This window comes from Triturus cristatus, chromosome 1_1, assembly GCF_964204655.1.
Source record: "Triturus cristatus chromosome 1_1, aTriCri1.1, whole genome shotgun sequence".
Classification (NCBI taxonomy): Eukaryota; Metazoa; Chordata; class Amphibia; order Caudata; family Salamandridae; genus Triturus; species Triturus cristatus.
This window is the reverse complement of record NC_140579.1, coordinates 69,854,016-69,873,258: the sequence shown is the minus strand read 5'-3', so window position 1 is coordinate 69,873,258 and position 19,243 is coordinate 69,854,016. Positions and strand designations below refer to the sequence as shown.

At 57.3% G+C, this 19,243-nt stretch overlaps 1 protein-coding gene across 3 annotated transcripts in view; it reads right to left on the bottom strand.

Moving 5' to 3' along the window:
* Positions 1 to 19,243, bottom strand: part of LOC146869446 (E3 ubiquitin-protein ligase TRIM39-like) — a 183,271-nt gene that overhangs the window by 65,557 nt on the left and 98,471 nt on the right. The window lies entirely within an intron of this gene.

Here is a 19,243-nt window from a genome sequence, read left to right as displayed (position 1 = left end):
GTAGTGCTTCGCCCAGGCTTAATTGTCACCAGGCGGGCACTGGAGCTGGCGCCACACACTGCCCCTGGCAGCGCCGTCACGGACAGGAACAACACCACTACAACCATCACACGCCTACAAGCACCACTACAACCATCCCACGCCTACAAACACCACTACAACCATCACACGCCTACAAACACCACTACAACCATCCCACGCCTACAAGTGTGACAAACCGGATTATACCAGGCCTAAGAGTGCTAGGGCGGCAGGCGATAGTCATTTTATAATGTATATTGAATGAATAATTGGCTGCTGTGGTGGTCATCTCGAAATTAGCCAGACCGCATGCGTAAACTGTCACAAGTGCCGGTGTGCCGGTGCCGAGCACCGGAAACCACACGCTCAAATTAAGCACTCTACCAATAAATCAGGCCTATCCGGATGGCTTCTTTACCATAAATAATTCCAATACTGAATAAAGTAAAGACACAACAAGCCAGCTCTGGAGCGGAGCCCAAATAGCAGGGTCTGTGGCTCTGCACTGCCGGGCTCTGAAGCATCCAGTGCCTGGTTCTAGAGCACCCAGTGCCTGGTTCTAGACTGCCGGGCTCTGAAGCACCCAGTGCCTGGTTCTAGACTGCCGGGCTCTGAAGCACCCAGTGCATGGTTCTAGACTGCCGGGCTCTGAAGCACCCAATGCCTGGTTCTAGACTGCCAGGCTCTGAAGCACCCAGTGCCTGGTTCTGAAGCACCCAGTGCCTGGTTCTAGACTGCCGGTTCTAGGCTCCAGCATTGCTGGAATACTGAAAACAGAAAAGACACAAGCCAGCTCTGGAGAGGAGTCCGAATAGCCGTGGCTCTGCATTGCCGGGCTCTGAAGCACCCAGTGCCTGGTTCTAGACTGCCAGGCCCTGAAGCACCCAGTGCCTGGTTCTAGACTGCCGGGCTCTGAAGCACCCAGTGTCTGGTTCTAGACTGCCAGGCTCTGAAGCACCCAGTGCCTGGTTCTAGACTGCGGGTTCTAGGCTCTAGTATTGCTGGAATACTGAAAACAGAAAAGACACAAGCCAGCTCTGGAGAGGAGTCCGAATGGCAGGGTCTCTGTTCTGCACTGCCGGGTTCTGAAGCACCCAGTGCCTGGTTCAAGACTGCCAGTTCTAGGCTCTAGCATTGCTGGAATACTGAAAACAGAAAAGACACAAGCCAGCTCTGTAGAGGAGTCCGAATAGCAGTGGCACTGCACTGCCAGGCTCAGAAGCACCCAGTGCCTTGTTCTAGACTGCCGGGCTCTGAAGCACCCAGTGCCTAGTTCTAGACTGCCGGTTCCAGGCTCTAGCATTGCTGCAATACTGAAAACATAAAAGACACAAGCCAGCTCTGGAGAGGAGCCGAATAGCAGTGGCTCTGCACTGCCGGGCTCTAAAGCTCCCAGTGCCTGGTTCTAGACTGCCACGCTCTGAAGCACCCAATGCCTGGTTCTAGACTGCCGGGCTCTAAAGCAGCCAGTGCCTGGTTCTAGACTGCCTGGCTCTGAAGCACCCAATGCCTGGTTCTAGACTAACAGGCTCTGAAGCAGCCAGTGCCTGGTTCTAGACTGCCGGGCTGGTTCTAGACTGCCAGGCTCTGAAGCACCCAATGCCTGGTTCTAGACTGCCGGGCTCTGAAGCAGCCAGTGCCTGGTTCTAGACTGCCGGGCTGGTTCTAGACTGCCGGGCTCTGAAGCACCCAATGCCTGGTTCTAGACTGCCGGGCTCTGAAGCTCCCAGTGCCTGGTTCTAGACTGCCGGGCTCTGAAGCACCCAGTGCCTGGTTCAAGTCTGCCGGCCTCTGAGGCACCCAGTGCCTGGTTCTAGTCTGCCGGGCTCTGAAGCACCCAGTGCCTGGTTCAAGACTGCCGGACTCTGAAGCACCCAGTGCCTGGTTCTAGACTGCCGGGCTCTGAAGCACCCAGTGCCTGGTTCTAGACTGCCGGCCTCTGCAGCACCCAGTGCCTGGTTCTAGACTGCCGGTTCTAGGCTCTAGCATTGCTGGAATACTGAAAACAGAAAAGACACAAGCCAGCTCTGGAGAGGAGTCCGAATAGCAGTGGCTCTGCACTGCCGGGCTCTGAAGCACCCAGTGCCTGGTTCTAGACTGCCAGGCCATGAAGCACCCAGTGCCTGGTTCTAGACTGCCGGGCTCTGAAGCACCCAGTGCCTGGTTCTAGACTGCCGGGCTCTGAAGCACCCTGTGCCTGGTTCTAGACTGCCGGTTCTAGGCTCTAGTATTGCTGGAATACTGAAAACAGAAAAAAGACACAAGCCAGCTCTGGAGAGGAGTCCGAATGGCAGGGTCTCTGGCTCTGCACTGCCGGGTTCTGAAGCACCCCGTGCCTGGTTCTAGACTGCCGGGCTCTGAAGCACCCAGTGCCTAGTTCTAGACTGCCAGTTCTAGGCTCTAGCATTGCTGGAATACTGAAAACAGAAAAGACACAAGCCAGCTCTGGAGAGGAGTCTGAATAGCAGTGGCACTGCACTGCCGGGCTCCGAAGCACCCAATATCTGGTTCTAGACTGCCGGGCTCTGAAGCACCCAGTGCCTGGTTCTAGACTGCCGGTTCCAGGCTCTAGCATTGCTGCAATACTGAAAACAGAAAAGACACAAGCCAGCTCTGGAGAGGAGTCCGAATAGCAGTGGCTCTGCACTGCCGGGCTCTGAAGCACCCAGTGCCTAGTTCTAGACTGCCGGGCTCTGAAGCTCCCAATGGCTGGTTCTAGACTGCCGGGCTCTGAAGCAGCCAGTGCCTGGTTCTAGACTGCCGCGCTCTGAAGCACCCAATGCCTGGTTCTAGACTGCCGGGCTCTAAAGCAGCAAGTGCCTGGTTCTAGACTGCCTGGCTCTGAAGCACCCAATGCCTGGTTCTAGACTACCGGGCTCTGAAGCAGCCAGTGCCTGGTTCTAGACTGCCGGGCTGGTTCTAGACTGCCAGGCTCTGAAGCACCCAATGCCTGGTTCTAGACTCCCGGGCTCTGAAGCAGCCAGTGCCTGGTTCTAGACTGCCGGGCTGGTTCTAGATTGCCGGGCTCTGAAGCACCCAGTGCCTGGTTCTAGACTGCCGGGCTCTGAAGCAGCCAGTGCCTGGCTCTAGTCTGCCAGGCTCTGAAGCACCCATTGCCTGGTTGTAGACTGCCGGGCTCTGAAGCACCCAATGCCTGGTTCTAGACTGCCAGGCTCTGAAGCTCCTAGTGCCTGGTTCTAGACTGCCGGGCTCTGAAGCACCCAGTGCCTGGTTCAAGACTGCCGGCCTCTGAAGCACCCAGTGCCTCGTTCTAGACTGCCGGGCTCTGAAGCACCCATTGCCTAGTTCGACTGCCGGGCTCTGAAGCACCCAGTGCCTGGTTCTAGACTGCCGGGCTCTGAAGCACCCAGTGCCTGGTTCTAGACTGCCGGTTCTAGGCTCTAGTATTGCTGGAATACTGAAAACAGAAAAGACACAAGCCAGCTCTGGAGAGGAGTCCGAATGGCAGTCTCTGGCTCTGCACTGCCGGGTTCTGAAGCACCCAGTGCCTGGTTCTAGACTGCCAGGCTCTGAAGCACCTAGTGCCTGGTTCTATACTGCCGGTTCTAGGCTCTAGCATTGCTGGAATACTGAAAACAGAAAAGACACAAGCCGGCTCTGGAGAGGAGTCCGAATGGCAGGGTCTGTGGCTCTGCACTGCCGGGCTCTGAAGCACCCAGTGCCTGGTTCTAGACTGCCAGTTCTAGGCTCTAGCATTGCTGGAATACTGAAAACAGAAAAGATACAAGCCAGCTCTGGAGAGGAGTCCGAATAGCAGTGGCACTGCACTGCCGGGCTCTGAAGCACCCAGTGCCTGGTTCTAGACTGCCGGGCTCTGAAGCACCCAGTGCCTGGTTCTAGACTGCCGGTTCCAGGCTCTAGCATTGCTGCAATACTGAAAACAGAAAAGACACAAGCCAGCTCTGGAGAGGAGTCCGAATAGCAGTGGCTCTGCACTGCCGGGCTCTGAAGCACCCAGTGCCTGGTTCTAGACTGCCGGGCTCTGAAGCACCAAATGCCTGGTTCTAGACTGCCGGGCTCTGAAGCAGCCAGTGCCTGGTTCTAGACTGCCACGCTCTGAAGCACCCAATGCCTGGTTCTAGACTGCCGGGCTCTAAAGCAGCCAGTGCCTGGTTCTAGACTGCCTGGCTCTGAAGCACCCAATGCCTGGTTCTAGACTACCGGGCTCTGAAGCAGCCAGTGCCTGGTTCTAGACTGCTGGGCTGGTTCTAGACTGCCAGGCTCTGAAGCACCCAATGCCTGGTTCTAGACTGCCGGGCTCTGAAGCAGCCAGTGCCTGGTTCTAGACTGCCGGGCTGGTTCTAGACTGCCGGGCTCTGAAGCACCCAGTGCCTGGTTCTAGACTGCCGGGCTCTGAAGCAGTCAGTGCCTGGTTCTAGACTGCCAGGCTCTGAAGCACCCAGTGCCTGGTTCTGGACTGCCGGGCTCTGAAGCACCCAGTGCCTGGTTGTAGACTGCCGGTTCTAGGCTCTAGCATTGCTGGAAATCGTTACATACCACAAGAATAACTGCATACAAAATGTAAGTAAAGAGGTTCTCAATATAAACAGCATAAGTAACTAATTTAAATTAATGTAAGTGTATGCCACTAATTATATGATAGCTATTTACAAAGAGTTCAAGAAGAATGGGGACCCCTCAGCGCCCCCAACCTCTCGTCTTCACACCACTATTCTACCCATCATCCCCTCGTTTCCTGATGCTGTGCAGAGCGTGGAGGGCAGTGCAGACTTTGGAGGGCTGTGTGGAGGGCTGTGCAGAGTGTGGAGGGCTGTGCAGAGTGTGGAGGAATGAGTGTGGAGGGCTGAGTGCAGAGGGCAGTGCGCAGGGCAGTACAGAGAGTGGAGGGCTATGCAGAGAGTGGAGGGCTATGCAGAGAGTGGAGGGCTGTGCAGAGAGTGGAGGGCAGTGCAGAGAGTGGAGGGCGGTGCAGAGTGTGTAGGGCAGGGCTGAGTGTGGAGGGCTGAGTGGAGGTGAGTGCAGAGTGCAGAGGGCAGTGCGGAGGGCAGTGCGGAGGGCAGTGCAGAGTGCGGAGGGCAGTGCAGAGTGCGGAGGGCAGTGCAGAGTGTGGAGGGCAGTGCAGAGTGTGGAGGGCTGTGTGGAGGGCTGTATGGAGGGTAGTGCAGAGTGTGGAGGGCTGTGCAGAGTGTGGAGGGCAGTGCAGAGTGTGGAGGGCAGTGCAGAGTGTGGAGGGCAGTGCAGAGTGTGGAGGGCAGTGCAGAGTATGGAGGGCTGTGCAGAGTATGGAGGGCTGTGTGGAGGGCTGTGTGGAGGGTAGTGCAGAGTGTGGAGGGCTGTGCAGAGTGTGGAGGGCTGTGCAGAGTGTGGAGGGCAGTGCAGAGTGTGGAGGGCCGTGCAGAGTGTGGAGGGCCGTGCAGAGTGTGGAGGGCCATGTGGAGGGCCGTGTGGAGGCCCGTGCAGAGTGTGGAGGGCCGTGCAGAGTGTGGAGGGCCGTGCAGAGTGTGGAGGGCCGTGCAGAGTGTGAAGGGCTGTGTGGAGGGCTGTGTGGAGGGCTGTGCAGAGTGTGGAGGGCTGTGCAGAGAGTGGAGGGCTGTGCAGAGTGTGGAGGGCTGTGCAGAGTGTGGAGGGCCGTGCAGAGTGTGGAAGGCCGTGGGAGGGCCGTGCAGAGTGTGGAGGGCCGTGCAGAGTGTGGAGGGCCATGTGGAGGGCTGTGTGGAGGGCTGTGTGGAGGGCTGTGCAGAGTGTGGAGGGCTGTGCAGAGTGTGGAGGGCTGTGCAGAGTGTGGAGGGCTGTGAAGAGTGTGGAGGGCTGTGCAGAGAGTGGAGGGCTGTGCAGAGTGTGGAGGGCAGTGCAGAGTGTGGAGGGCCGTGCAGAGTGTGGAAGGCCGTGGGAGGGCCGTGCAGAGTGTGGCGGGCCGTGCAGAGTGTGGAGGGCTGTGCAGAGAGTGGAGGGCCGTGCAGAGGGCCGCGCAGAGTGCGGAGGGCAGTGCATAGTGTGGAGGGCCGCGCAGAGTGCGGAGAGCCGCGCAGAGTGCAGTGCAGAGTGTGGAGGGCAGTGCATAGTGTGGAGGGCAGTGCATAGTGTGGAGGGCTGTGCAGAGTGTGGAGGGAAGTGCAGAGTGTGGAGGGAAGTGCAGAGTGTGGCGGGAAGTGCAGAGTGTGGCGGGAAGTGCAGAGTGTGGCGGGAAGTGCAGAGTGTGGCGGGAAGTGCAGAGTGTGGCGGGCTGTGCAGAGTGTGGAGGGCTGTGCAGAGAGTGGAGGGCTGTGCAGAGAGTGGAGGGCTGTGCAGAGAGTGGAGGGCTGTGCAGAGAGTGGAGGGCTGTGCAGAGAGTGGAGGGCCGCGCAGAGTGTGGAGGGCCGCGCAGAGTGTGGAGGGCCACGCAGAGTGTGGAGGGCTGCGCAGAGTGTGGAGGGCCGCGCAGAGTGTGAAGGGCCGTGCAGAGTGTGGAGGGCTGCGTGGAGGGCTACGTGGAGGGCTGCGTGGAGGGCTGCGTGGAGGGCTGTGCAGAGTGTGGAGGGCCGTGCAGAGTGCGGAGTGCCGCGCAGAGTGCGGAGGGCCACGCAGAGTGCGGAGGGCCACGCAGAGTGCGGAGGGCCGTGCAGAGTGTGGAGGGCCGTGCAGAGTGTGGAGGGCCGTGCAGAGTGTGGAGGGCCGTGCAGAGTGTGGAGGGCCGCACAGAGTGCAGTGCAGAGTGTGGAGGGCTGTGCAGAGTGTGGAGGGCCGTGCAGAGTTTGGAGGGCCGTGCAGAGTGTGGAGGGCCGTGCAGAGTGTGGAGGGCCGTGCAGAGTGTGGAGGGCCGTGCAGAGAATGGAGGGCTGTGCAGAGAGTGGAGGGCAGCGCAGAGTGTGGAGGGCAGCGCAGAGTGTGGAGGGCAGCGCAGAGTGTGGAGGGCAGCGCAGAGTGTGGAGGGCAGTGCAGAGTATGGAGGGAAGTGCAGTGTGGAGGGCTGTTGGACTTGGCCCTTCTGGCAAGTTCACCCCTAGAACTTTCTGCATTTTCCTAGCCTTTTTCCTGTGTTGTACTAGTGGTTTTAGGCCTCTAGGCGCTTGCACACTGTGTCCCAGTGGAAAGCGCGTGCGCTCTGGGTTACATTGAGTGAGACTGACCTGCCCTCCCATAGGAATGCATGGGGGATCTGAGTGACCATGTTTGTTCCTGATGCGTGGGGAGTGCAGGGCCGAATTTGGTATGTGCGGACTCGTGTGATGAAATGCTGTGCGATGATGTGTGTGCGTCAATGTACCTAGTGTGGAAGTGCCACTTCTAGAAGTGGGCATTTCTGTGTGCAGTGTGAGATGAGTGCCTTGTCTGGCAATTGGCTGCCTGAGGTCATGTGACGGGCTAGGGAATCCCCAGGGTCAGGAGGAGTCACCCAGTGGTGAATGGGGAGATCAGCAGCCAGATGGGTGGGAGGAGTACACCTGTGACCTGAATAGGGCTGGGCTTTCCCCACACAATGCTGGCTCCGCCCCCTGTGGTGCGACTGATGACCCTGGCCTGTTCTGTGAATAGGGAGAGGGGCTGAGCAAAACAAAGTGCTCAAGAACCAGTTGTATCTGGTTCGCCCCTTCCCTGCACCTTGAGACAAAGGATTTGGTGTATAAAATTGGGGCTGTGACCCCATGAAAATGTTCTTGTTTTGTGGACTTGAATCTGCCAGGGGCGTGCTGCTGCTGGGGCCCAGGGGAAGGCTTGCCTCCCTGGGCCCTGCCCAGCCCCTGGCTACCTGGAAGACCTCTGGGACATTTTTGGATTTATTTTCTTCATCTCCAGGACCTTTGCAGCACTCTTCTGCGCACTGTGGGCGCTATGCTGTATTTATTTGTTTCCCCCAAGGAAAGGGGAATACGTGGGATCTGTGCAGCGCTGAGCTGCCGTCTTTGGTTCCCGAGGGAATCCCCAGCGTGGGGATTCCCCTGTCCTACCTTTAGCGGGAGGCCACCCCGCGCTTGTGCCTCTTTAATTGATTAATACTGAATGCGGGAGCCCATCCCGCCTATTGCGCTCTAATTAAGCGGGTGCCCACCCCGCATTGCCGCCGATAAAGAAGAATCACCGCCGCGACCCAGAAGTCAGGCACGTCTGCCTGAGACATGGGCGGGGCCGCAGGACACGAGTAGAGGAAGTCCCGCGGCCGCCGCCGCATCCGCATGAGAAGTCCCAGTTCCAGGAGAGGGACCGGGTGAAGGAGCTGCGGTGGAGAATCCAGGTGGGGCTCCTGTGTGTAAGACGGAGCCCCGCGTGTTGCTGCCCTGCCGAGACCAGGAGAATGGAGGCCGGTCCCGCAGCAGAGCAGAGTCATCCCCGTGAGAGGCGCCTCTGAGAGAGAGCCGGTCAGTGAGGGCTCTAAGGGGGTCCGGGCCGCATTTCGCTCCCGCCGAGGAGGGAGCCGATAACCGGTGAAGGCACTGAGTGTAGAGTCCTGGGGCGGCCCAGTCTGATAGCGGGCCGCTCCAATGGGGGCATAGTTGTTTACAGAGCCCTGTGAGGATCTAACGTGTGGAACATTGTTGGTTAAAGGGCCAGAGGGGCCGTGAGCATTTTCAGTGCCCCTGTTTGGTGCTGATTTTCACAGCGGCGCCGCAGTTGCGGGCCGCTGCAACAGCTGGGGCATGATTACTTTTAGAGCCCAGTGGCGCTCCAACGAAGGGGCCATTACTATTGTTCTGAGCCCCAGAGGGGACTCCAACGCCGGTCCATATTGATAGTTAGAGCCTGAGTGGCTCCAACACGTGGGGGGGCCTTACTCATGTTTGAGAGCCCTATGAGGCTCCAACGTTTGGGGACACATTCCATTGCAGCACCAGTGTGCTCCACAGTACTGGGGGACATGGTGTGTGTAGAGCCTAGGTGGATCCAACGTTCTTGGATACTATTTGCCTTCCACAGCTGCGCAGCACTTAGTGCCAGCTGCAGCGTTTAGGCCCTGTTCTTGTCCCCAGCTGCCCAGCAAGTAGTGGGCAGCTGTTACGTTTAGGTTTTGGCGCAACGTGGACCCTAATTGAATTTAGGTGTTATTGTGATTTATGTGCTAACGGGATTGGGTGTTAGGAAATGTACTGTGTATAGCATGTTTTGCACACCCTGTGTTTTATACCTCTAAATGTGGTCATTTCTGCCTAGGAGGGTGTTTTACCTGTTTAGGTTGGTGTTAGGGAGATTGTACTTCCCTGTGTGATGTACGCCCTAGTGTAGTTATACTTAGGTGGTTAGGTCTAATGCGTTAGACTAATGAGAAATTGCATAATGTGTTTATGCCCCTGTGATGGATACAGGATAGATTTTATACCTGATGCTAGTGTGATGACGCTGAGGTCATTATTGCGCCAGTAGTTTCTGGTTGTGCTCTACAGTGCTAATTTGTGCTACAGTTAGTATATGTTCTACATGTACAAATTGGTGATTTGTGCTGATTCTGACACTGGTCCCTGTGGCCCTGTCCCGTGTAAATAGTCCCTTGTAAAATTCTGCCCAGTGCCAGTTGGCAGAGTGTAAATTGTGTGAATATTATCTAATGTGTTTTGGTATAATACAAAGGCTATTTTTATATATAACCTTGTGTGGAGTTTCCTTTGTGGTGGGCCTTGGGTGTTGTTGCTGGGTGCGCGCGCAAACGCTTTACACATTGCCTCCGGGATAAGCCTGACTGCTCGTGCCAAGCTACCAAGGGGGTGAGCAGGGGTTATCTTTGGCGTGTAACTCCCCAGCCCTGACTAGAGTGGTGGTTTCTGCCTGGCTTTGGCGCAAGCCCTAGCCAACCAGAAATCCCATTTCTAACATTGGTGATCAGCGGTGGGATTAGGACTTGCATTTGCGCAGTACCACAGCGACAGATGGCTGCACTACAAAACTCTGCATTTAGATAGTCACATGGAAAGGGATTATTGTTCTAAATTTGTTTTTAAGTGCCATTTCTGTGGAAATGTGTTTCTGGATTCACCAGTAAGGGTGGGATCCAGTGGTGGCATCAGATGTGTGTCCAGTGCATGTATTCCCATTCCCAGTTCCCAGGGTAATGGTACCTGTGTCACGTGGTGGTCAGGTTGAGAAATCAGGGGTGGTAGAAACTGTCTTACCAGTCTTGGGAGGGGTGGGTGTTAGAAGGGCCAGCCTCAGGGAAGGACAGAATATGTACCTGACCACCCTGCGACCCACCTTTCCCGGGAGAGGTAGCCGAGCACTGGCAGGAGACCCCCTCAGGGCTGGGTCCCGTACCTAAGATCGTACACGCTGATTTAGCACCATGCAACACAGACACCACACCGTAGATTCTGAAGTACGTATTCTTTATCTAGAAATATCAGGACCTTTCTGATCCGCAGAGGCGTCTGTACAAGTAGAGCAATGGCTCACAAAGTCTCAGTTGGGGTAGGGGTAGCGGGACAGTCTTAGGATCTGGGTCAATGCGGGTGCGTATCCGGCGCACGGGTCTCAATCCTCGAGCCGGGGGATACGATACGATCTTTGGGGTCCAGCCGGACCAGAATGTCTCTTGAGTTGCGACCAAGTCTGCAGGGCTCGAGTAAGGGTGTTGGAGGCCGGACAATCTTCAAGGAGCCGCGAGTCGGTCAGCAGGGCTCAGAGTTCTCAAGGATGCAAGGGGAGCCGCGACCACGTCAGCAGGGCTCGGATGTTTTAGGCAGAAGTCCGTCTCTGCCAGGTGGAGCCGCGACGCTGTCTGCAGGGCTCACCGAGGTTCCAAGAGTTCCGTCGGACTTTGGGAGGATGTTCTTTCAGCCGCGACCACGTCAGCAGGGCTCGTTTCGTTCCAGGATTCAACTGCTGAGGGTCCCAGAGCGCCCCTTGTTATAGGTCGACTCCTCTTTGATGTCCAGAGTCCTCACGGCAGGGGTCTTAGCGCCTGGGGGTCGTTTGTTGGGGGTTCCTGCCACGCAGCCCTTTGATCCTTTCAAGGCGGGGTCGGGAGGGATCCCAGACACGCAGCAGGCGTGGAGCCAGCCCTCAGGGTGACCGGAGGGGCGATCGAAACTATCTCTTGAGAGGAGGCCAGGTGTGAGTGAAACTACTCCTCCCTCTCCTGCTCACCAGGAGCTCTCTCTCCCCCCAGCCGGCATGGCGCGACTAGGCCTGGGTTGTGCTTGGGTTGAGGGCGGCCATCTGGGGTGCGGGGCCGGGTCACTGGATGCCGCGAGGCCGATGGAGGGGGAAGGGTGACCGGTGTCGGGAAGATGGAGGGAAGGACGTGGGTAGCCCCGGGTTCTGTGGGGGACCAGGTGGGGACTGGGTCGGGTAGTCTACGTTAATCAGGGTCGTGTGGGGTGTAGAGGTCAGTCTGGTGTCGCTATGGGTCTGGATGGGCCACGCCACGAGGCCGGGTCCAACAGTGGGGATGAATGTGTAATGTGCTGGAGGAATGTGAACGTCCCATTCCCAGTTCCCAGAGTAATGGTACCTGTGTCACGGGGTGGTCAGGTTGAGAAATCAGGGGTGGTAGAAACTGTCTTACCAGTCTGGGGAGTGTGTGTGTGGATGAATGGTGTGAGTTCTCTGAAATAAGGAGCTTGCTGAATACTTTGGTATGAGTTCTCTGAAATAAGGAGCTTGCTGAATACTTTGGTGTGAGTTCTCTGAAATAAGGAGATTGCTGGTTGATTGAGTGTGGGTTCTCTGGGATAGGGAGCTTGCATTGGGGAGTGATTCCAAAAGTAGTGGCTGAGGTGTCTTCCAGCCCAGCGTGGTGGAAGAGGTTCAGAGTAGCCCAGCTAGGTCTCGGTGTAGGGACTCACGTCCTGTCTCTGCGGAGAAGGAGTGGGTGGGACTGCGTGTCTCCAGGTGCCCGAAACCCAGTCTCAGGGCCTGGATGGTTTCTTTAGGGAACATCAGGTCGGGGGCCTAGGCTGTACCAATAGGTCATTTGAGGAGGATCTCCCAGTGTCTAGAGGACGTCGAGTGTCTGTAATCAGAGCTCCAGTAGTCCTGGTGTCTGGCGGTACCGCTCCAGTTGGGAGGGTGCGGAAGTCCAGAGGGAGGGGTGAGATGGGGAGGGATTCCCCAGTGGGAACCAGTAGGTCAGGGACCAGCCGGGAGGGCTGAGTCGCCACTGAGTGACCGTGGTGTCGCCACTTCTGTCCTGGGGGGTCTGCACGCACTGTCAGATGGACAGGAGGTTGTGAGATCAGCGCCAGGCAGACTGTCACACGACCCATTAGTTATGTGTCACCCTCGTTAAGTCCTGGTTCGCCAGGCATCTGACCAAAGGGTACGTCCCTCGGTTGGGGAGCCAGTAGTCTGTGTTTTCGGATCTGGACGTAAGGGCAGCTGTAGTCCTGAGGGCAGGGGAGGCTCATCTTGGGTGAAGAGACCCTGCTCTACAGTGGAAGGGGGTGCAGAGGGAGGGAGTCCTCGCCTCTGACCCCCGTGGATCCCAGGTTGTACACCAGTTGGTGGAGAGAGGTCCTGAACTGGTGGGAGAGTTGTGTTCTGGTGGGTGCTTCCCTGGGAGGCTGCGGAACCCCAGAAGTAGAGGTAGGGTGGGGCATTCTTGCCCATGACCTCTGGTCAGCCTGAGGGTGCGGACCCTAGGTTGAAGGATCAGTGGTAGTTGGGAACTACACTGAGAGGGAGAGTGGAGAATGGCTTGTATGCCAGGGGTTACTACCCCCCACTCGGGGTTTGGCAAGCACCAGTGGTATCTGGGTGGCCTAGGGCCTGGTCCTGGCCGTGGACAACTAGGTAGTACCAGTGGGGTAGCCTTATTGGGCCTGAGTTTATTTTTCGGTTGTTTTTTATGGAACCATGTTGATTCAGAATGGCAAAGAACCGGAGGGTGTCCCTGCAGTGCGGGCCTGCGTCCGTGTTTTATCGCCCCAAGCAGGGAAGACCATCACGGTGGTGATTGGTCTACCCTGCGTTTTGGCTGGAAGGGGGTTGTGTTGGACTTGGCCCTTCTGGCAAGTTCACCCCTAGAACTTTTTGCATTATCCTAGCCTTTTTCCTGTGTTGTACTAGTGGTTTTAGGCCTCTAGGCGCTTGCACACTGTGTCCCAGTGGAAAGCGCGTGCGCTCTGGGTTACATTGAGTGAGACTGACCTGTCCTCCCATAGGAATGCATGGGGGATCTGAGTGACAATGTTAGTTTCTGATGCGTGGGGAGTTCAGGGCCGAGTTTGGTATGTGCGGACTCGTGTGATGAAATGCTGCGCGATGATGTGTGTGGCGTCAATGTACCTAGTGTGGAAGTGCCACTTCTAGAAGTGGGCATTTCTGTGTGAGATGAGTGCCTTGTCTGGCGATTGGCTGCCTGAGGTCATGTGACGGGCTAGGGAATCCCCAGGGTCAGGAGGAGTCACCCAGTGGTGAATGGGGAGATCAGCAGCCAGATGGGTGGGAGGAGTACACCTGTGACCTGAATAGGGCTGGGCTTTCCCCACACAATGCTGGCTCCGCCCCCTGTGGTGCGACTGATGACCCTGGCCTGTTCTGTGAATAGGGAGAGGGGCTGAGCAAAACAAAGTGCTCAAGAACCAGTTGTATCTGGTTCGCCCCTTCCCTGCACCTTGAGACAAAGGATTTGGTGTATAAAAGAGGGGCTGTGAACCCATGAAAATGTTCTTGTTTTGTGGACTTGAATCTGCCAGGGGCGTGCTGCTGCTGGGGCCCAGGGGAAGGCTTGCTTCCCTGGGCCCTGCCCAGCCCCTGGATGCCTGAGGGACTCCTGGGACCTGCTTGGATCTATCTTCTTGGCCCCAGGACCTTTGCACACTTCTAGCGCCTGGTGAGCGCTTCCTTGCTTCTTCTAGCGCCCTGGGAGCACTATAATGATTTACTTCAGGCCAGAGGAGAGCTGGAGCTTCGCAGCATGGAGGGAAGTGCAGTGTGGAGGGCTGTGCAGTGTGGAGGGCTGTGCAGTGTGGAGGGCTGTGCAGAGTGTGGAGGGCTGTGTGGAGGGCTGTGTGGAGGGCTGTGCGGAGGGTAGTGCAGAGAGTGGAGGGCTGTGCAGAGAGTGGAGGGCCACGCAGAGTGTGGAGGGCCGCGCAGAGTGTGGAGGGCCGCGCAGAGTGTGGAGGGCCGCGCAGAGTGTGGAGGGCCGTGCAGAGTGTGGAGGGCTGTGCAGAGTGTGGCGGGCTGTGCAGAGTGTGGCGGGCTGTGCAGAGTGTGGAGGGCCGTGCAGAGTGTGGAGGGCCGTGCAGAGTGTGGAGGGCTGTGCAGAGTGTGGAGGGCTGTGCAGAGTGTGGAGGGCTGTGCAGAGTGTGGAGCGCTGTGCAGAGTGTGGAGGGCTGTGCAGAGTGTGGAGGGCTGTGCAGAGTGTGGAGGGCTGTGCAGAGTGTGGAGGACTGTGCAGAGTGTGGAGGGCTGTGCAGAGTGTGGAGGGCTGTGCAGAGTGTGGAGGGCTGTGCAGAGTGTGGAGGGCTGAGGGCTGTGCAGAGTGTGGAGGGCTGTGCAGAGTGTGGAGGGCTGTGCAGAGTGTGGAGGGCTGTGCAGAGTGTGGAGGGCTGTGCAGAGTGTGGAGGGCTGTGCAGTGTGTGGAGGGCTGTGCAGAGAGTGGAGGGCTGTGCAGAGAGTGGAGGGCAGTGCAGAGCGTGGAGGGCAGTGCAGAGCGTGGAGGGCAGTGGAGAGCGTGGAGGGCAGTGCAGAGTGTGGAGGGCAGTGCTGAGGGCTGAGTGTGGAGGGCCGCGCAGAGTGTGGAGGGGCGTGCAGTGTGTGGAGGGGCGTGCAGTGTGTGGAGGGGCGTGCAGTGTGTGGAGCGCTGCGCAGAGTGTGGAGGGCCGCGCAGAGTGTGGAGGGCCGCACAAAGAGTGGAGGGCCACGCAGAGAGTGGAGGGCCGTGCAGAGCGTGGAGGGCCGTGCAGAGCGTGGAGGGCCGCGCAGAGCACGGAGGGCCGCGCAGAGCACGGAGGGCCGCGCAGAGCATGGAGGGAAGTGCAGTGTGGAGGGCTGTGCAGTGTGGAGGGCTGTGCAGTGTGGAGGGCTGTGCAGAGTGTGGAGGGCTGTGTGGAGGGCTGTGCAGAGGGTAGTGCAGAGAGTGGAGGGCTGTGCAGAGAGTGGAGGGTAGTGCAGAGAGTGGAGGGCTGTGCAGAGAGTGGAGGGCTGTGCAGAGAGTGGAGGGCTGTGCAGAGTGTGGAGGGCCGCGCAGAGTGTGGAGGGCCGCGCAGAGTGTGGAGGGCCGCGCAGAGTGTGGAGGGCTGTGCAGAGTGTGGAGGGCTGTGCAGAGTGTGGAGGGCTGTGCAGAGTGTGGAGGGCTGTGCAGAGTGTGGAAGGCTGTGCAGAGGGTGGAAGGCTGTGCAGAGAGTGGAAGGCTGTGCAGAGAGTGGAAGGCTGTGCAGAGAGTGGAAGGCTGTACAGAGAGTGGAGGGCTGTGCAGAGCGTGGAGGGCAGTGCAGAGCGTGGAGGGCAGTGCAGAGCATGGAGGGCAGTGCAGAGCGTGGAGGGCCGCGCAGAGTGTGGAGGGCCGCGCAGAGTGTGGAGGGCCGGGCAGAGTGTGGAGGGCCGGGCAGAGTGTGGAGGGCCGGGCAGAGTGCAGTGCAGAGCAGAGTGTGGAGGGCTGTCCAGTGTGGAGGGCAGTGCAGAGAGTGGAGGGCAGTGCAGAGAGTGGAGGGCAGTGCAGAGAGTGGAGGGCAGTGCAGAGAGTGGAGGGCTGTGCAGAGAGTGGAGGGCAGTGCAGAGTGTGGAGGGCAGTGCAGAGTGTGGAGGGCCGTGCAGAGTGTGGAGGGCCGTGCAGAGTGTGGAGGGCCGTGCAGAGTGTGGAGGGCAGTGCAGAGTGTGGAGGGCAGTGCAGTATGGAGGGAAGTGCAGTGTGGAGGACTGTGCAGTGTGGAGGGCTGTGCAGAGTGTGGAGGGCTGTGTGGAGGGTAGTGCAGAGAGTGGAGGGCTGTGCAGAGAGTGGAAGGCTGTGCAGAGAGTGGAGGGCTGTGCAGAGAGTGGAGGGCTGTATGGAGGGTAGTGCAGAGAGTGGAGGGCTGTGCAGAGAGTGGAGGGCAGTGCAGAGAGTGGAGGGCTGTGTGGAGGGTAGTGCAGAGAGTGGAGGGCTGTGCAGAGAGTGGAGGGCAGTGCAGAGAGTGGAGGGCAGTGCAGAGAGTGGAGGGCCGCGCAGAGTGTGGAGGGCAATGCAGTGTGTGGAGGGCCGCGCAGTGTGTGGAGGGCAGTGCAGAGAGTGGAGGGCAGTGCAGAGAGTGGAGGGCCGCTCAGAGTGTGGAGGGCCGCGCAGTGTGTGGAGGACCGCGCAGTGTGTGGAGGCCAGTGCAGAGTGTGGAGGCCAGTGCAGAGTGTGGAGGTCTGTGCAGAGTGTGGAGGGCAGTGCAGAGTGTGGAGGGCAGTGCAGAGTGTGGAGGGCAGTGCAGAGTGTGGAGGGCAGTGCAGAGTGTGGAGGGCAGTGCAGAGTGTGGAGGGCAGTGCAGAGTGTGGAGGGCAGTGCAGAGTGTGGAGGGCAGTGCAGAGTGTGGAGGGCTGTGCAGAGTGTGGAGGGCTGTGTGGAGGGTAGTGCAGAGAGTGGAGGGCTGTGCAGAGAGTGGAGGGCTGTGGGGCCCGGCCTCGTGGCGTGGGCCTCCTTGATCATTAGCCCCCAAACCCAACCCATACACCACCCCTGGTCCCTGGTTATAGCCACCCGTCCTCCACACCCCGTAGCCACCGAAGACCCCTGGCCACAATGTCCCGAGGTCCCAATGGCCGGCCCGGGGCCCCAGCGAAACCTAGACCCTAAACACGCCATGCCCGGCCAAGGGAGAGGGAACCCCCCCCAAGCAAGACAGGGAGGAGTAGTCTCTGTCACACCTCTGACCTCCTCTCAACAGAGGGTTTCGATCGCCCTCCAGACCCCCAGGGAGCTGGCTCCCCGCATGCTGGGTTTCTGGAGTCCCTCCCAGGCCAACCTGAAAGGATCAAAGAGCCGAGCGGCAGGAAATCCCAACACCGCCCCCAGAAACCAAGACCCCTCTCTGTGTGGACGCCGGACTTCAAAGAGAATGAGGCGTATAACAGGGGGTGCTGAGGGGACTGGGTTAGAGAAGACCTGGAACTAAGAGAGCCCTGCGGACCTGGTCGCGGCTCGATGAAACTGCAAAGAAGGACGCTACCCGATCCTTGGAAACCATCTGAGCCCTGCTGACGTCGTCGCGGCTCCCGAGAACACTACGAACCATCGGGGCCTGCTGAGAGACTCGCGGCTCCCCCCACTCTAAGACCAGCTGAGCCTGCCGAGTGAATCGCGGCTGCCCGAAGATCTCCCGATTGACAGTTCCTTCCTCCTGGAGCCCTGCGGAAGTGGTCGCGGCTCGAGAATACACTGGTCCGGCTGGACCCAAGACTGTACCGTGTCCCCCGGCTCGAGGATTGAGAGCTGTGCGAAGGATACTCGGCATTGACTCTGAACCTAGAACTGTCCCGCTATCCCAACCCCCTTTGTCAAAGAATTACCACGCTTGTTGTATTGACCAAAGACTATATCACAAAAGAGGGGGGACCGGGAGCGTAGTTAGAAAATAGGTCCAGTACCCGTGCTCCCTCAGAATAACTAGTATATTACGAGAGGGTAACTGTTCCTGAGGAATTATGGTTGTGTTTGTTCTCTCAAAGTGGTGTGGGGAATTTCTCCTTTTGTATATAGTGCCCTCACACACCCTTTCGGGTGTCTTGCTTCATCATAGGGCGTTGCTCCTCGTGGGGGTGGCGCTGCAGTCCCCCACGGGCCCCGCAAGAGGGCTCTTTGGCGGAGATCTTTTGATTGGAGACGCCGCAGTTGTGCATGGGTGTGTGTGGGCCTAATGGAAAACAAGTGGGTGGTGCGGTTTAAAAATTGCTGGGTAGAGTTTCAGACCTTTATTCACTGCCCTACCTGGCAAATGATTAAAAATGGTTATCCTGGAGCTACTCTTAATGAAAAAAATATTAAAAGAGGGCAGATCCTGGAAAGTAACTGCTGCTCTCAGGAATGTGAGTGGGGAGCCTACTGGTGAATGGTCAACATGTTTCGCGCTTACGAATGGGTCCTTAAGGGATCCCAGATGCGCTTCGTCAGGACCTAAAAAAATAATTAAATAGTGAGTGAAAGTGTTTGTGAGTGAAATAGAATGACAGGTTTCAGTGAGGTGTGATACTGTAGACCTGTTGAACCTCAATAGTAAGGTTAATCCAGCGTCTTTGCGCTGAGAGGTTTACCTGTCTTTTCTGGAAACCTCAACCCAACCTAGATTGGTAGGGAAAAAAAGGGGGGGGAGAGACAAACACAGGGACAGCAGAGACAAATAACATCAAGGTAAGTACTGGTACATTTATCTCACGAATGTCAAACAAGCGACATAAGATAATAACACTGCACGCCATGCTTCTAAAGTAAACATAACATGCGTATCAGACGGTCGTGATGACTATGATCCCAAAATATCTTGAATCCGTTTCTGTGCAGTGAGAATATCATTGCATCCGTGTGTATTCACTTGGCCAGCTATTCGTGTGAGGCAGTGAAACTTGCCCCGTGGGAACTGTAGCTAGCTATATCGTGGCTGTTTAACGATAACGAGCAATATCTGTACCGTGGTGTGTTCGTGTGTATCAATAACACAACTAACGTTATCCGTGAAACTAAGGTGAGGATCAAGGATCGGCGACTAGATTAGTCATTAAGGCCTACCCTAAAGTTGTAGGGATAAGGGCCCCATCAGCGTAGTGGAGTTGGCACTAAGGAGAAACTGAAGGACGGGGAGACAGAGAGAGGTTTTTTGAGAATCGGGAAATAAATCAGACTCTAAAGTTGTGCGGCTCGGCTCACCTCTTTCGTAGGGAAATACTCACTCGTGCTCCTTCGCCCGGGACGTGGTAACCTACCCCCTCTCCATCTATCGCTGGAACGGATAGTCAAGGAGCGAACAATTACCGCTTATATCCGATCTTTCCGCTGCACTATTCTGATTGGGGACGTGTCGGTGGGCGCAGACAGATGACGTCACTACGTTGCGTGACTTGGTTACTACGGTAACAAGTAGGACGTTGTTACAGACGCGGTAGCGTCTTTCCGCTGCACTACTCTGATTGGGGACGTGTTGGTGGGCGCAGACCGAAGACGTCACTACATTGCGTGACTTGGTTACTACGGTAACAAGTAGGACGTTGTTACAGACGCGGTAGCGTCTGGAAAACGATCGCCAGTCTAGTTGTTTCATGAGTAATTGTCATGATAATTCTGGCAATAGATAAAAGTATGTATGATGTAATAAAAGGGATCGTTGTACAGAATGCAGTTTATGTTTGTTAAGGTGTGCCCTGCATGAAGGAGGCGTAGCTTCAT